At 46.3% G+C, this 17,069-nt stretch overlaps 1 protein-coding gene across 4 annotated transcripts in view; it reads left to right on the top strand.

Moving 5' to 3' along the window:
* The window catches only part of IKBKB (inhibitor of nuclear factor kappa B kinase subunit beta), a 74,021-nt gene that overhangs the window by 23,572 nt on the left and 33,380 nt on the right, over nucleotides 1–17,069 (top strand). Inside the window, exon 1 of one of the 4 annotated variants that reach the window (XM_073325023.2) lies at nucleotides 11,064–11,172. The exons of the other annotated variants lie outside the window; for them this stretch is intronic. The gene's annotated coding sequence lies outside the window, so the exon portion shown is untranslated. Of the gene's footprint in view, nucleotides 1–11,063; nucleotides 11,173–17,069 lie in introns of those variants that run through there. 4 annotated transcript variants of the gene reach the window in all.

The raw sequence follows: 17,069 nt of genomic DNA, 5'->3' as shown, positions 1-17,069 counted from the left end.
TTAAATAGAGGCTACCTGATTTTAACAGCAGCGGAGGTTTGAGTTCTTCTTGCCCAGTTCCCTGGTTAACTACTAGGATCTTTATACACCCTGTATCTTTTAGCAGAGATTCTTTAGCTTTTCTCATTGCTCTCAGGAGATTCTTGCTGCCTCATCTGAGATCCTGGATATTTCTCAGCCTTTTAGTGTAGCCCCATATGACTGTCTGTGACCAGGTCAGTGGGAGACAATCTTAGGGGAATCATTGACACTCAGAGATTAAATTAGGGCTCTTGGGAAAATAGACATTGGGTGGGAGGCTCAAGGCTAGAGAGTGTTTAGGGGGGAATTGGGAATAGCAATTTATGGACCAACAAGTTAAATTGTTTTTCATTATTTGAGTCCATCTAAGACTATGACTCTGATCCTTAGAGCCAACAACCTAAAACCAGTAATAACCAATTAAAACCCTTCAGAAATTCCCATAGAAACAAAGCTGTTTTATACCATTGGAGGAGGGATTAGGTGGAAGGACCAAATGTGACCTCAAACCTTTCTGTCCTTAACTTCCGATTCCCTGAGGCAGATCGGATTGGGTTCAGATCATAAAGATGGAGCATTTGGCTGAAATATCTGGAAGCAGCATGGACTACAGGCTCCTTTCCAGGAAAAGGCCACAATAGGCAACGCTGCTAAAAAGGAAGGAATTAACACTTGGTTGGTTTGCTGTCAGTGATGGGTGTGGAGGGGAAAGACTGGAGAGTTTGTAATGCTTTATGAAAACCCCATGGACTTTTTAGAGCAGGAATGGTTGCCCTGCCAAGGCACAGATGAGTTCAGTTCTAGAGAAGCAGTCAGAGAAATTAGCTCTCTTATGAGGAATTTTATACAATTTAAGGCCAAAAGGGACAATTGGGTCATCTAGTCTCATCTCCTGCATCAGTAAATACTAATGACTTGAGTATATAAGAGAAGGGTACTACATATGGGGGGTTATGGAGCCAGAGAAGCTGAGGGAGAGGGGCTTGTCTCAGAGCGATTTGACATATAGCTCTATAGGTACTACTGTGTGTAAGCATGAAGGGCAAAGGACAAGGTGGCAGCCTTAGAGCTGGACACTGTGGCATTATCATTGCACACAGGTTTACTCTGATGAGATAATTGTTGCAATAATAGATATGCAGGAATTATGAAGAAGCTGATTCAATAGGAATCAGATTCCTGCTCTCAACTTCACACTGAAAGTACAGTCTGATAGCATGTCCAGGGAAACCAGTGTGTGAAAGGCTTTCACTTTCAGGAAATAGCTTAGGGGTTCTCAAACTTGTGTACTGGTGACCCCTTTCACACAGCAAACCTCTGAGTGCGACCCCCCCCTTATAAATTAAAAACACTTTTGTATTTAACACTATTATAAATGCTGGAGATGAAGTGGGATTTGGGGGTGGAGGCTTACTGCGACCCCCCCACACACACACATAATAACCTCACGATCCCCTGAGGGGTCATGACCCCCAGTTTGAGAACCCATGAAATAGCTGGAAAGAGCCCCTGTCAGGCTCTGTGATGAGGGTTACCCGGCACCTTTAGCAAGAGGAAGGGCTGGCCTGTGCATAGTTTGGGGGGAACAGCGGGACATTGCCCCCCCCCAAACTGCAAGTCTAAGGCAGGTGCAAAATTTGCCCTCCTCCAGCCTCATTGGCCTGATTGGAGCTTCCCCCCCAAATATAGAAGTCAAACTACAACTATGCTGGTGAACCTTTGAATTTGGCATGATTTCCATGCAGTGAGGAGATCCTCAGAGGGAAGGTCCTTGTCTTCCCTTGACTGGGGCCTTATCAAATCCTTCTCTTCATGAGTCGCTCACAAAGCAAGTAGCAAGGGTGCTTTTGGACTTGGTTATCAGATCTGTGTGCAGTGATGTAGCATCTGATTGAAGGGCCTCTGGATCTTAAACATAGCTTAGGGGTTCTCAAACTTAGAGGTTTGAACTTAGGAGAACTTAGGGGTTCTCAAACTGGGCCTAGCGGATCTTAAACATAAAAAAGAAGCTTACAAGAAGTGGAAGGTTGGACATATGACCAGGGAAGAGTATAAAAATATTGCTCGGGCATGTAGGAATGTTATCAGGAGGGCCAAATCGCACCTGGAGCTGCAGCTAGCCAGAGATGTCAAGAGTAACAAGAAGGGTTTCTTCAGGTATGTTGGCAACAAGAAGAAAGCCAAGGAATGTGTGGGCCCCTTACTGAATGAGGGAGGCAACCTAGTGACAGAGGATGTGGAAAAAGCTAATGTACTCAATGCTTTTTTTGCCTCTGTTTTCACTAACAAGGTCAGCTCCCAGACTGCTGCGCTGGGCATCACAAAATGCGGAAGAGATGGCCAGCCCTCTGTGGAGATAGAGGCGGTTAGGGACTATTTAGAAAAGCTGGACGTGCACAAGTCCATGGGGCCGGACGAGTTGCATCCGAGAGTGCTGAAGGAATTGGCGGCTGTGATTGCAGAGCCACTGGCCATTATCTTTGAAAACTCGTGGCGGACCGGGGAAGTCCCGGATGACTGGAAAAAGGCTAATGTAGTGCCAATCTTTAAAAAAGGGAAGAAGGAAGATCCTGGGAACTACAGGCCAGTCAGCCTCACCTCAGTCCCTGGAAAAATCATGGAGCAGGTCCTCAAAGAATCAATCCTGAAGCACTTGCATGAGAGGAAAGTGATCAGGAACAGCCAGCATGGATTCACCAAGGGAAGGTCATGCCTGACTAATCTAATCGCCTTTTATGATGAGATTACTGGTTCTGTGGATGAAGGGAAAGCAGTGGATGTATTGTTTCTTGACTTTAGCAAAGCTTTTGACACGGTCTCCCATAGTATTCTTGTCAGCAAGTTAAGGAAGTATGGGCTGGATGAATGCACTATAAGGTGGGTAGAAAGCTGGCTAAATTGTCGGGCTCAACGGGTAGTGATCAATGGCTCCATGTCTAGTTGGCAGCCGGTATCAAGTGGAGTGCCCCAAGGGTCGGTCCTGGGGCCGGTTTTTTTCAATATCTTCATAAATGATCTGGAGGATGGTGTGGATTGCACTCTCAGCAAATTTGCGGATGATACTAAACTGGGAGGAGTGGTAGATACGCTGGAGGGGAGGGATAGGATACAGAAGGACCTAGACCAATTGGAAGATTGGGCCAAAAGGAATCTGATGAGGTTCAATAAGGATAAGTGCAGGGTCCTGCACTTAGGACGGAAGAACCCAATGCACAGCTACAGACTAGGGACCGAATGTTTAGGCAGCAGTTCTGCAGAAAAGGACCTAGGGGTGACAGTGGACGAGAAGCTGGATATGAGTCAGCAGTGTGCCCTTGTTGCCAAGAAGGCCAATGGCATTTTGGGATGTATAAGTAGGGGCATAGCAAGCAGATCGAGGGACGTGATCGTTCCCCTCTATTCAACATTGGTGAGGCCTCATCTGGAGTACTGTGTCCAGTTTTGGGCCCCACACTTCAAGAAGGATGTGGATAAATTGGAGAGAGTCCAGCGAAGGGCAACAAAAATGATTAGGGGACTGGAACACATGAGTTATGAGGAGAGGCTGAGGGAGCTGGGATTGTTTAGCCTGCAGAAGAGAAGAATGAGGGGGGATTTGATAGCTGCTTTCAACTACCTGAAAGGGGGTTCCAAAGAGGATGGCTCTAGACTGTTCTCAATGGTAGCAGATGACAGAACGAGGAGTAATGGTCTCAAGTTGCAGTGGGGGAGGTTTAGATTGGATATTAGGAAAAACTTTTTCACTAAGAGGGTGGTGAAACACTGGAATGCGTTACCTAGGGAGGTGGTAGAATCTCCTTCCTTAGAGGTTTTTAAGGTCAGGCTTGACAAAGCCCTGGCTGGGATGATTTAACTGGGAATTGGTCCTGCTTTGAGCAGGGGGTTGGACTAGATGACCTTCTGGGGTCCCTTCCAACCCTGATATTCTATGATTCTATGATTCTATGACCATCAATCAGCTGTTGCTGCCAGGGAGAGAAACTGTTTCTGTAGCAATTTGACAAAAAGGTGACAAAACATATTGGCTGCTAACAGAGGGAAAGGGTACCATTTATTGGAAATTAAAGACAGACACAGGCTGTCTGCTGCTGGCATCTCTCTGCTTCCAGATTAAAAACAAAACAACTTAGTGAAGCTGGAGTTTTGATTGTTATACAAATCACTAGCTACTGTGATGGGACAAGGCCAGATGGCTATAGAAAAGTAGTGGGAGACAGAAATATTAGCTCCAGGCTAAACAAATCCCTGGTAGCTGCTCCAGGTCAATTAAGACACCTGGGGCCAACTGAGAACTTTTCAGAAGGCAGGGAGAACAGCTAAGTTGATTGGGACACCTGAAGCCAATCAGGGACTGGCTGAAACTAGTTAAAAGTCTCCCAGTTGGTCAGGTGGGTGTGGATGTCAGGAGCTGTGGGAGGAAGTTGTGCTGTTGGAGAGACTGAGCAGAACACACCATATCAGGCACAAGGAAGGAGGCCCTGAGGTAAGGGTGAAGTGGTGGTCAGGGACTCTCTCCTCAGGGGGACTGAGTCATCTATCTGCTGCCCTGACCAGGAAAACCGAGAAGTCTGCTGCTTGCCAGGAACTAGGATTCATGATGTGACAGAGAGATTGCAGAGACTCATCAAGCCCTCTGATCACTACGCCTTCCTGCTTCTCCACGTGGGCACCAATGATACTGCCAAGAATGACCTTGAACGGATCACTGTGGACCACGTGGCTCTGGGAAGAAGGATAAAGGAGTTTGAGGCGCAAGTGGTCTTCTCGTCCATTCTCCCCGTGGAAGGAAAAGGCCTTGGTAGAGACTGTCGAACTGTGGAAGTCAACGAATGGCTACGCAGGTGGTATCAGAGAGAAGGCTTTGGATTCTTTGACCATGGGATGGTGCTCCAAGAAGGAGGAGGAGTGCTAGGCAGAGACGGGTTCCACCTAACGAAGAGAGGGAAGAGAATCTTCGCAAGCAGGCTAGCTAACCTAGTGAGGAGGGCTTTAAACTAGGTTCACCGGGGGAAGGAGACCAAAGCCCTGAGGTAAGTGGGGAAGCGGGATACTGGGAGGAAGCACGAGCAGGAGTGCGTAGAGGGCAAGGCTCCTGCCTCATACTGAGAAAGAGGGACGATCAGCAAGCTATCTCAAGTGCCTATACACAAATGCAAGAAGCCTGGGAAACAAGCAGGGAGAACTAGAAGTCCTGGCACAGTCAAGGAATTATGATGTGATTGGATTAACAAAGACTTGGTGGGATAACTCACATGACCGGAGTACTGTCATGGATGGATATAAACTGTTCAGGAGGGACAGGCAGGGCAGAAAAGGTGGGGGAGCCCAGGGATGTAAGGGAGCAGTATGACTGCTCAGAGCTCAAGTATGAAACTGCAGAAAAACCTGAGTGTCTCTGGATTAAGTTTAGAAGTGTGAGCAACAAGGGTGATGTCGTGGTGGGAGACCACCGGACCAGGGGGATGAGGTGGACGAGGCTTTCTTCCGGCAACTCACGGAAGTTACTGGATCGCAGGCCCTGGTTCTCATGGGAGACTTCAATCACCCTGATATCTGCTGGGAGAGTAATACAGCAGTGCACAGACAATCCAAGAAACTTTTGGAAAGGGTAGGGGACAATTTCCTGGTGCAAGTGCTGGAGAAACCAACTAGGGGCAGAGCTCTTCTTGACCTGCTGCTCACAAATCGGGAAGAATTAGTAGGGGAAGCTAAAGCGGATGGGAACCTGGGAGGCAGTGACCATGAGATGGTTGAGTTCAGGATCCTGACACAGGGAAGAAAGGAGAGCAGCAGAATACGGACCCTGGACTTCAGAAAAGCGGACTTTGACTCCCTCAGGGAACTGATGGGCAGGATCCCCTGGGAGAATAACATGAGGGGGAAAGGAGTCCAGGAGAGCTGGCTGTATTTTCAAGAATCCTTATTGAGGTTACAGGGACAAACCATTCCAATGTGTAGAAAGAATAGTAAATATAGCAGGCGACCAGCTTAGCTTAACAGTGAAATCCTTGCTGATCTTAAACACAAAAAAGAAGCTTACAAGAAGTGGAAGATTGGACAAATGACCAGGGAATCATAGAATATCAGGGTTGGAAGGGACCTCAGGAGGTCATCTACTCCAACCCCCTGCTCAAAGCAGGACCAATCCCCAATTAAGTATAAAATATAAAAGAGTATAAAAGTATTGCTTGGGCATGCAGGAGTGAAATCAGGAAGGCCAAATCACACCTGGAGTTGCAGCTAGCAAGAGATGTTAAGAGTAGCAAGAAGGGTTTCTTCAGGTATGTTAGCAACAAGAAGAAAGTCAAGGAAAGCATGGGCGCCTTACTGAATGAGGGTGGCAACCTAGTGACAGGGAATGTGGAAAAAGCTAATGTACTCAATGCTTTTTTTGCCTCTGTCTTCACAAACGCGGTCAGCTCCCAGACTACTGCACTGGGCAGCACAGCGTGGGGAGGAGGTAACCAGCCCTCTGTGGAGAAAGAAGCGGTTCGGGACTATTTAGAAAAGCTGGACGAGCTTAAGTCCATGGGGCTGGATGCGCTGCATCTGAGAGTGCTAAAGGAGTTGGCGGATGTGATTGCAGAGCCACTGGCCATTATCTTTGAAAACTCGTGGCGGACCGGGGAAGTCCCGGATGACTGGAAAAAGGCTAATGTAGTGCCAATCTTTAAAAAAGGGAAGAAGGAAGATCCTGGGAACTACAGGCCAGTCAGCCTCACCTCAGTCCCTGGAAAAATCATGGAGCAGGTCCTCAAAGAATCAATCCTGAAGCACTTGCATGAGAGGAAAGTGATCAGGAACAGCCAGCATGGATTCACCAAGGGAAGGTCATGCCTGACTAATCTAATCGCCTTTTATGATGAGATTACTGGTTCTGTGGATGAAGGGAAAGCAGTGGATGTATTGTTTCTTGACTTTAGCAAAGCTTTTGACACGGTCTCCCATAGTATTCTTGTCAGCAAGTTAAGGAAGTATGGGCTGGATGAATGCACTATAAGGTGGGTAGAAAGCTGGCTAAATTGTCGGGCTCAACGGGTAGTGATCAATGGCTCCATGTCTAGTTGGCAGCCGGTATCAAGTGGAGTGCCCCAAGGGTCGGTCCTGGGGCCGGTTTTTTTCAATATCTTCATAAATGATCTGGAGGATGGTGTGGATTGCACTCTCAGCAAATTTGCGGATGATACTAAACTGGGAGGAGTGGTAGATACGCTGGAGGGGAGGGATAGGATACAGAGGGCCCTAGAGAAATTAGAGGATTGGGCCAAAAGAAATCTGATGAGGTTCAACAAGGACAAGTGCAGAGTCCTGCACTTAGGACGGAAGAATCCCATGCACCGCTACAGACTAGGGACCGAATGGCTCAGCAGCAGTTCTGCAGAAAAAGACCTAGGGGTGACAGTGGACGAGAAGCTGGATATGAGTCAACAGTGTTCCCTTGTTGCCAAGAAGGCCAATGGCATTTTGGGATGTATACATAGGGGCATTGCCAGCAGATCGAGGGACATGATTGTTCCCCTCTATTCGACATTGGTGAGGCCTCATCTGGAGTACGGTGTCCAGTTTTGGGCCCCACACTACAAGAAGGACGTGGAGAAATTGGAAAGAGTCCTGCGGAGGCAACAAAAATGATTAGGGGACTGGAACACATGACTTATGAGGAGAGGCCGAGGGAACTGGGATTGTTTGGTCTGCAGAAGAGAAGAATGAGGGGGGATTTGATAGCTGCTTTCAACTACCTGAAAGGGGGTTCCAAAGAATCATAGAATCATAGAATATCAGGGTTGGAAGGGACCTCAGGAGGTCATCTAGTCCAACCCCCTGCTCAAAAGCAGGACCAATCCCAATTAAATCATTCCAACCAGAGCTTTGTCAAGCCTGACCTTAAAAACTTCTAAGGAAGGAGATTCCACCACCTCCCTAGGCAACGCATTCCAGTGTTTCACCACCCTCCTAGTGAAAAAGTTTTTCCTAATATCCAACCTAAACCTCCCCCACTGCAACTTGAGACCATTACTCCTTGTCCTGTCCTCTTCCACCCTGAGAATAGTCTAGAACCATCCTCTCTGGAACCACCTCTCAGGTAGTTGAAAGCAGCTATTTCAGAATTGATTTCACCATTAAGCCAAGCTGGTCACCTGCCATATTTACTATTCTTTCGACACATCGGGATGGTTTGAGAGGATGAATCTAGACTGTTCTCAGTGGTAGCTGATGACAGAACAAGGAGTAATGGTCTCAAGTTGCAGTGGGTGAGGTTTAGGTTGGATATTAGGAAAAACTTTTTCACTAGGAGGGTGGTGAAACACTGGAATGCGTTACCTAGGGAGGTGGTGGAATCTCCTTCCTTAGATATTTTTAAGGTCAGGCTTGACAAAGCCCTGACTGGGATGATTTAGTTGGGGATTGGTCCTGCTTTGAGCAGGTGGTTGGACTAGATGACCTCCTGAGGTCCCTTCCAAGCCTGATATTCTATGATTCTAAGTGGGGGCTGCTGTGGGGAAGTACCCCAGGGAATTGTATGTGTCATGTTTCTAAAAGGTCAGCTACCATAGCTGATACTATTAGGGTCCCTGGGCTGGAGCCTGGAGTAGAGGGTGGGCCTGGGCTCCTTCCTTTGCTCTCCCCCTCCCCCCCCCTCCCCCCCCCTCCGGATTAATCACTGAGACTGGGAGACAACAGAGACTGCAAGGGAGGATAGCGTCTCCTCACTTCCCTTGCTGGTTTATGATGAAAATGACTTAGTAGACTGACCCTTGTCTCTAGCGAGAGAAGGGTTACGTGGAGGGTCACAGTGAGCCTCTGATGCTAGTGAAATTTTTCAGGAAACACGGGACCCACAGAGACAAGGGCAGAGCTTTGTCACGCTACATGGAAAAAGCATTCAAGGTATTCTGCTGTGTAATAAAAACACAGCTCAGAAAGCCAAGGAATGATCAGTTAATGTAAAGTTTAAGAACAAATATTGGAAAGTATGGAAATACCCAGGTAGGGGCACTTAGAGACCAGGGTACAGGGCTGGAATTTCTAGTGGCAAAGACAAGCACAAAGAAAATTCTCTTTAGAAAGAAGCAAAATAAAAATTAAGCAAATAGGCCCATCCCAGCTTTCTTCCTGTGTAGTTACCTTCACCTTCGTGAAGCTGCAGTACTGGTAGGTAAAATATGGATGAGACACTCTTTTGTACAGCTTACAAGCTGCCTATCAAGAACGTGGCTTTATTACTGGTTTCACATCTCTGTGTGATGCTTTGTTGCTGCTGCGTCCTATGATCTTGCCCATAAAGGCATAATTTTACAATCTTGGCTTCAAAAGTTTGTACACAAAGATATGCCAGTTCTAATGACACCTTTATATTTGGTAGCACATGCACACTTTAAAAATAGAGAAGGCTCTTTTTGGTTCATGAACTAGCAAAGTGTGTATGTCTGTTTCTGTGGTTTGTCTACGTGGTCATCAGTAAGTCAGAGATTTGACAACTATGGTGCTGTAAGAAGTAAAGTGTTCTCTTCATGGGACATTGATGGGACAAATCTGGGTGTTAGGGATAGATAATTTCAAAAGTTGTAGTTCTACCTTAACTTTAAACTTCCTGGCATTCCAGGGTGTGTGTTTTGGGGGAGGGGTTTCATATGCTTTTTCCTTTAAATTATTGATACAAACTAACCTTAACTCCAACTGGATTAAAGTTTTTGACTGAGAACATCCTTATGTGTTTAAGTCCCCTGCTGTAGGGAGGTATTTACAGCGGTGTAAATTAGATAACACTGACTCTAGACCATATTAGTGGTAATTAGCATATTATGGACTTCCGATTGCTAGACTGCAACAAGATGTTTCCCAGGCTGCAACTGCAGACTTCATGGTGTTCTTTAACCCATCTAGTTCCGCCTGGGTGCTCATAGGGATTAGGGACCAAACACATGCAGCTGTGCTTCCCCAATTCTGGGGCTGCTGGGAGACAATTCAGCTACTGGGACAGGTTAGGGCTGCCTTGTGCATTGTGGCAGCTAAGGAATTGCTAAGTTACAGGTCTGCCCTGGCTATGCCTTCTCCTCCTTCAATACACCACCTTCCTCTGTCAGCCAACCTCAGAACTCGCCTTGTGTCCGGAGAGGACTTCTGCATGGTTGGCATGCTGCTGGCAGAACAGGCTTTGCTCTTGATGAGGGGTGTGTGCGCTGTGTGGGGCAAGAGCTGGTGCACTGTACTGGGGTGGATTAGCTTCCCCAAGTGCAATTTAAAGGGCCTGCGGCTCCCAGCCTCACTTCATCGGGCATTGGAATATCAATTCATTTTCTCTTATCACAGCCCAAGATTATTTCACACAGATTGTCCGCATTACTCTCAGAGACTGCACAGGTAGTCTAGCTTCCCCCAGCAATAAAAGAAAGCCAGCTCTTGTTCCTACCTCCCTGTGCATGGGTGTCTCCTCCAGTTGGTAAGTCCCTAGCGTTTTGCAGAGATCTCCTTTTTTCACAGTGGGTAAGTATGGAAACTCCTAGTCCAATTTAATTTCTAACATTTATTGCTCATTTTCCTGATTATTTCTTTCTGGACCACAGTCCAGACCCCAAGAGTCTGAAAGAAGTTCTCAGGGGCCTTCTTTGGGGAAGCACCTTATCTGCTAGTCTCCATTTCCTATCGGATTGTTGTCCTGGTGCAGGCTGTTGTACTGAATCACACTTTAAATGTCATGTTTTGTGTCTAATGGTGAGGTCATGAACTGATCCATCTACATATTTTATGTGAAGCAGCAGGAACCTCGGAGACTGGATGCAAATCTAATTATACTCAAATTTAATTCAACAATCCCAGATATGTGTGTGGCTTTGTGGGAGTGTCACACCCGGTTGGACTAAACATGACATCGCTTGGTGGGTCAGGGGCTGACTGTTTCCAGCTGGACTTCCTCTGCTTAGGGAGGAACCTACTTATTACTGCAGCAAGGGTGTGTCATAAGAGGAGGCTTCCTGAGGGAGGGAAGCTGTTCAGGGGCTTCTGCTGGGCCACAACTTCTGCTTTTCATTTTAAATGCCCTACGAAGCCACCCAGGTAGAGATCTGGGCCAACAGAATATGTAAGGGGATGACTGAGCAAGAGAAGCCAAGAAAGCAGGGCATGATCATGTGAGACCTCTATCTGCAACAGGTAAATTTACTATTGCACCTTTGTCCTGAGTGCTTAGACAATATTTGGGACCTTGCAGAATTCTTTCCATTAGAAGAAGAAATTGAGGATCTGAATCAGGTATATTCTTTGTATGCATTTCTTGTTTATAAACAGGATTACACCAAAGTCTTGTTTCCTTGAACACAATAGAAACAACAGCAGGCATCTTCTTTTCTTGTTGTTTCCAAGTCTGCTCATCTAGTAATTTCTGTGCCCAAGGAGCTCTGTCTCTCTGCTCCATGTCAGGGCCACACTCAACCACTGATTCTTTTGCTTTCTGCTGTCTTTCTCTGCTCCAGCACACTCAGCTTGCGTACACTCCCCTAGCCCCTGTGATTGCACCCAGTCCCAGGAAAATCGGTCACACCACACATCTTAGTCCTCATAGGCCTCCTAGTGAGACTTTGGGCAGTACCCTCTTCCTGTTTCCAGTTATCACTGTATAAAGGAGCATTTAATTGCTCCTTCCATTTCACCTGTAGGAAGGGTGCTTAGCACACCTGTCAAGGTTCCTTCCCCACTCTGAACTCTAGGGTACAGATGTGGGGACCTGCATGAAAACCCCCCTAAGCTTATTTTTACCAGCTTAGGTTAAAACTTCCCCAAGGTACAAACTATTTTACCTTTTGTCCCTGGACTTTATTGCTGCCACCACCAAGCGCCTAACAAACATAACAGGGAAAGAGCCCACTTGGAAATGTCTTTCCCCTCAAAATCCCCCCTAAGCCCTACATCCCCTTTTCTGGGGAAGGCTTGATAAAAATCCTCACCACTTGCATAGGTGAGCACAGACCCAAACCCTTGGATCTTAAGAACAAGGAAAAAGCAATCAGGTTCTTAGAAGAATTTTAATTAAAGAAAAAGTAAAAGAATCACCTCTGTAAAATTAGGATGGTAAATACCTTACAGGGTAACCAGATTCAAGATATAGAGAATCCCTCTAGGCTAAACTTTAAGTTACAAAAAGACACAAAAACAGGAATATATATTCCATTCAGCACAGCTATTTTACCAGCCATTTAAACAAAACAGAATCTAATGCATATCTAACTAGATTGCTTACTGATCTTTTTACAGGAGTTCTGACCTGCATTCCTTCTCTGGTCCTGGCAAAAGCAACACACAGACAGAGAGAACCCTTTGTTACCCCCCCCCCCCCTCCGCTTTGAAAGTATCTTGTTTCCTCATTGGTCATTGTGGTCAGGTGCCAGCGAGGTTATCTTTAGCTTCTTAACCGTTTACAGGTGACAGGGTTTTTCCTCTGACCAGGAGGGATTTAAAGGTGTTTACCCTTCCCTTTATATTTATGACAACACCCATTGACTTAAACCAAGTCTGATTGTCTGTAGATCAAAGACCTGCTTGGTGGTAGTCATTAACACCTTTCAGCAGATCAATGCTTTAACATACGTACTCCAACACTAACAATTTCAAAAGAGAATTTAGAACTGGGCAGGTGTCTCGAAAAGCTGATAGAGTCACCAGAGTCTGTGGAGGAGGGCTCAAGAGCTTCTTAAAGAGTCTGAAAAATGGCCCACTATCTGAGCACTGCTATTCAGTGGACTATCTAGGTGCCCCTTAAAATGTGGCATGCTAGGTGAATGTCTGGGCCACCTCTACCTACTGGTATCTTTATGTGGCCTAAATATCAGCAGGATTGTAAGGGAGTGAGATACTGCAGGAGGACGATGGAGGGTAGCAGGGGTTGGGATGTGGAGAGGGTGTCACACTATGGTCCTGGGGTCAGTGATAGGCTGTTACAATAACAGTACTTAGCATTTTATGTGTTCAGAACACTGGACAGGCATTAACTGACCCCAAACAGCTGAGAGGCTGGTGAGTGGGTACAAAAGCCATTTTACAGCTGTAGAAACTGAGTCATGGAGAGGTGAAGTGACTTGCCCAAGCGTGCATGTCATTCTCAAATAAAGACGCCCCATCCTGCAGCAGTGCATGCTGATGAAAGAAGACTAGGTGAAGTGACAGCCACTATGTATGTCCCATCACCATCTGCTTTCACCTTGTTACAAATGCTCTGGGTTTCCACCAGGTGTCTTTTCCTTGTGGCTCAAGAGAGACACTTGTTTTGCTTCCTTTTTATACGCATCAGCTGACTGCTATGAGCTCCTACCTTTAGTAGTCCAGAAAGCCACTAGTTCACCTTCCCATATTGTGCTTAATGGGAAAGAACAGGCCTGACTGCCGTACGCTTCTCAGAGCTGGCTTCAGGAGTATTTTCCGACAGAGTCACTGTTAGATCCATTATATGAGGAACTGGTTTTGTTGGGATGAACCTGAAGAATCTGGTGTAGTGTTGTAGTGATGGCTGGGACTGAGTTTCTGGTTCTTTTGCCTAGGTATTTCCTGGTGGGAGCAGGAAGAGGAGGGGGGAAGGTGGCACTGACTCAGTTACTCCAAGGCACAGTGAATGCACATTTCCGTAACAGGACAAAGCTACTTTAGCTCAATGTGTTAAAAAAATAATAGTATGTTTTTAAAGGATCTGTTGGAAACACAACAGCTGCTTCTGTGCAGCACATGAGGGGTGAACAGAGCCTGCAGAGACTTAAGCCAGGGAGCAGCATAGCCCACAGCTGCTTGTCAGATCTAAGAGTGTCTTGCAAATTGGGATCCCCTCTCCTGAAGGTTTGATTGATCTCTCTGCCAGCTTGGGTCTATAGTGAAAGTATATTCATGTCACAGCTAGAAGAGAGGTCGCTGCCCTGCAGGGGACCTTTCTGCTTAACTGAGAGTGGAAAAGTGGTGTGGTGAGATAAGATTGCGGTCACTGAAACTCTTCCTCATGTCAAACTTCTTTGGGAATGATTCTCAAAGTATCCCCTGCAGGGATGCCCAAAACTTCAGTCTGAGATTAACCTGCTACAGTCCTGGTGGCTGGGCTTGAGTGCTCTTGCTGCATAGCAGCAATCTGCTACTTTAGTGTTAAGGAGAGTTAAACAGATGTCCGACACCAGCAAGTCTGAGTTAATGGGATTGGATAGGAGCAGAAGGTAACAAGGTGCTCAGATACCACAGAGACAGGTTTGGTCTAACTACCCAGATAGTCATGCCTCCCAGTGTGAGCACCTCACTCTCCTGGTTCTTGTCTATGAACACAGTAGCTAACAACCCTCAACTGCAGTCCTGTGGAATTTCCAGACAAGCTGTTTCGGCTGCATCCTCTCAGTGGAGTCTAGGCCCTTGCATGATGGTATCTAGCAATGAGTATTTCAAAAGGGACTGGGGAAAAGGGCAGCTTCTCTGACTCTGTCTCCTTTCCGTGCAGTCAGTGCCTCACCTCCATTGGCTTCTGGCCAGAGGCATTTTTCTACCTTGTTTCAATAAGTCCTGCCCAATGTCAGCTGGAGCCAAGCATATCAGAGGCCATCATTTCACTTGACACCTGCCATGAGGTCAGCTAATTAGACAAATTCTTAGGATTCTTGGAGTTGGATTCACCCTGTACTCATCATCTTCTCCTGGCTGTGCCTGCCTCCCTTGATTAGCTACTGGGTCTTGGTTTTTATAAGGCTGCCCTAGAGGAAGCTAGTTGTTCTGTGAATGATTAACAGGAGCATGCCACAAATTCTCCTCATTACCCCACTCCCACTGATTGCCCTCTGTAGGGCTCTCTTTTCCAAGGGACCACAACAATGAGCTTGGTATAGATATCTAGAGAAATAGTAACTGAGCCTGTCATAGCCTCATGGTGTTTCTGCCAATCCTTTAGTTTAGAGAGCTGGAAGCTGTGCATGTGTCAAATATAAATCAGTCTCTAGCAGGCTCAGGATTGAGACTCTAAAGCCTGGGCCTCCTGTGCACAGGAGGTGCTAGGACCAGGCCTCCAGAGTCCTGACAACTTTAGCCTTAGAACTGACCTCTTTAGACCAGCATGGCTACATTAACACTTCAAACAATCCTGACCATGCTACAAAATTCTGCTTCAGAAATCAAGGGGAAGAGTAGGATTTAATCACAGTTTCTAAAATAGTGCAGGACACAGTGTGTCCTTGCTCTCCCCTCCCACACTAGATGCGGCGTGTTTTTGCCCTGCCGTCCCATGCTGATTGAGGTAACCCTCTTTGTTCCAGGTTCAATTGTACCTGTTTGTCAGTGACGGATCATTTTTATAGCATAGACAAACCTTAAATGTCTAGTTACGTAAAACAGGGTGCAGGTTATATGCATTTTTGGGGTTGGCATCCCTCAGAATTCTTAATGCAAAACAATGTCTCAAGCTAAAAGAAGAATAGATGTAAAATTACTGGGTTTGAATACTAATGTGGTTATTGTTGTGATGGAGCATCTGATAAGTGACCATGAGACTCAGGAGGTGATGAAGCAACCAGGTAAGCTGTTTAACCTCAGAAAATATTGACCTCCAGAGTCTAGCATTGTTTCATTTTTGTTAGAACTCCCTCTTCCCAGTGGGTACTCACCAGAATTAATATTCTCATTTAGGAGTAAATGCTTCTTCCAGTAACTAAGAATAAGCGTTAAATCACTAATCCCTTCTCTTTCCCACAGATTCTCTTCAGTTTCCAGCCAGCGTTGCCCTGTCTTAGCCCAGAACTCCTATGATGCTCCATCCAGTCCCGCTTGTCCCTTTTCTATGTTTCCGTCTCCTTGGTTTTTCTCTCCCATTTTTGTTTCTCTTCCTCTTGCTCCCCACCCTGACCTACTATAATCTGAGCTTTACACAGCTGTTCCCTGTTCCTCTTGGGTGGCAGCAGTTCTCCTTCCCCATCAGATTGGCAACTCCTGCTACTGGTCTCCTTTTTCTGCCTCCAGAACTCATAGAGCAGTTCCCTCCAGCTAAGTTGAGCATTTAATACATTCTGTCTACAGGACATTGTTGCAGTGAATAGTTGCTTTCCAAACAGACTTGTTCTGACTTGTTTTGTTGTCAAATCCCAGAAACAAGAACAAAGTTTAATTTGTAACAGTTACTTCAAGAGGTGGTGGGAGGTAAACAGGTGATATCCCCTGTCACGCAGAGCTAAGTTCTCCGCAGGACTCATGTGGGGCTGTCTCACTCTCTCTCTCTTCAGAGCTGGGGTCAGAGCTGGAGCAGATTTCTAGGGGCTGCCCCTTCAGCCGGTTTCTTTCTGCGCTCCTTGTGCGTCATGTTTGTGTGTTTGGTTTTTCATGTGTACTTTAACATGTTTTTCCTGCAGTGATGCAGCTCCTTAGTTATTTATCACACAGTTCTCTCTTCCTCATCCGTTCAGCTCAGCACAGCCTGTAACTTGTTGCTGAGTGGATGGCAAGTCTGCAAACCTAGGGAGTGCAGCAGGGGCACTTATCTTAACTGCTGCTAGAAACAGAACGAGCATAGATGAGGGATGGAGTAACTGTCTCCCAAGCACACAATAAACAGGTTCTAACATTTCAGCTCACTGCCCAACTTCTACTCTCTCCTATCTTTGTATGGTAACTGTTGTTCATCCACGTCCCCCTATAACTGGTGTACATCCCCTCCCGCAAACCAGTAACTCCTACGTCCGCCACAGTGACGAAGAGGCAGGCTGAGGCAAAATAGTGTGCGTGTTCAAGTCAGGAAAGGATGTTTTGTGATTAAACTAATGCAGATTTCCAAGCTGAATGTTTTAATGACTAATGAAGCTCTGTGCATCTGAGAGTTGCATCATGGAGTGCAAGCTGGAAACAGGCCATTGAGAGTTACAGAGAGCATCATTCGTTTACAGAGGCAGCTTTACATTTATCAGTAACTATGATGATGGGTAAGGACCAGTCACTGACCTCATCTAAATGAAATATAGGGACCAGTTAGTTACCTCAGCCATGACCTATAGCATTGGTTCTCAGCCAGGGATACGTGAACGCAGAGGTCTTCCAGGGGTACATCAACTCAT

The sequence above is a fragment of the Lepidochelys kempii genome, chromosome 26 (genome assembly GCF_965140285.1).
Source record: "Lepidochelys kempii isolate rLepKem1 chromosome 26, rLepKem1.hap1, whole genome shotgun sequence".
In the NCBI taxonomy this organism is placed as follows: Eukaryota; Metazoa; Chordata; order Testudines; family Cheloniidae; genus Lepidochelys; species Lepidochelys kempii.
The sequence above is the reverse complement of the archived record's forward strand: the minus strand, read 5'-3'. Positions and strand labels throughout refer to the sequence as shown.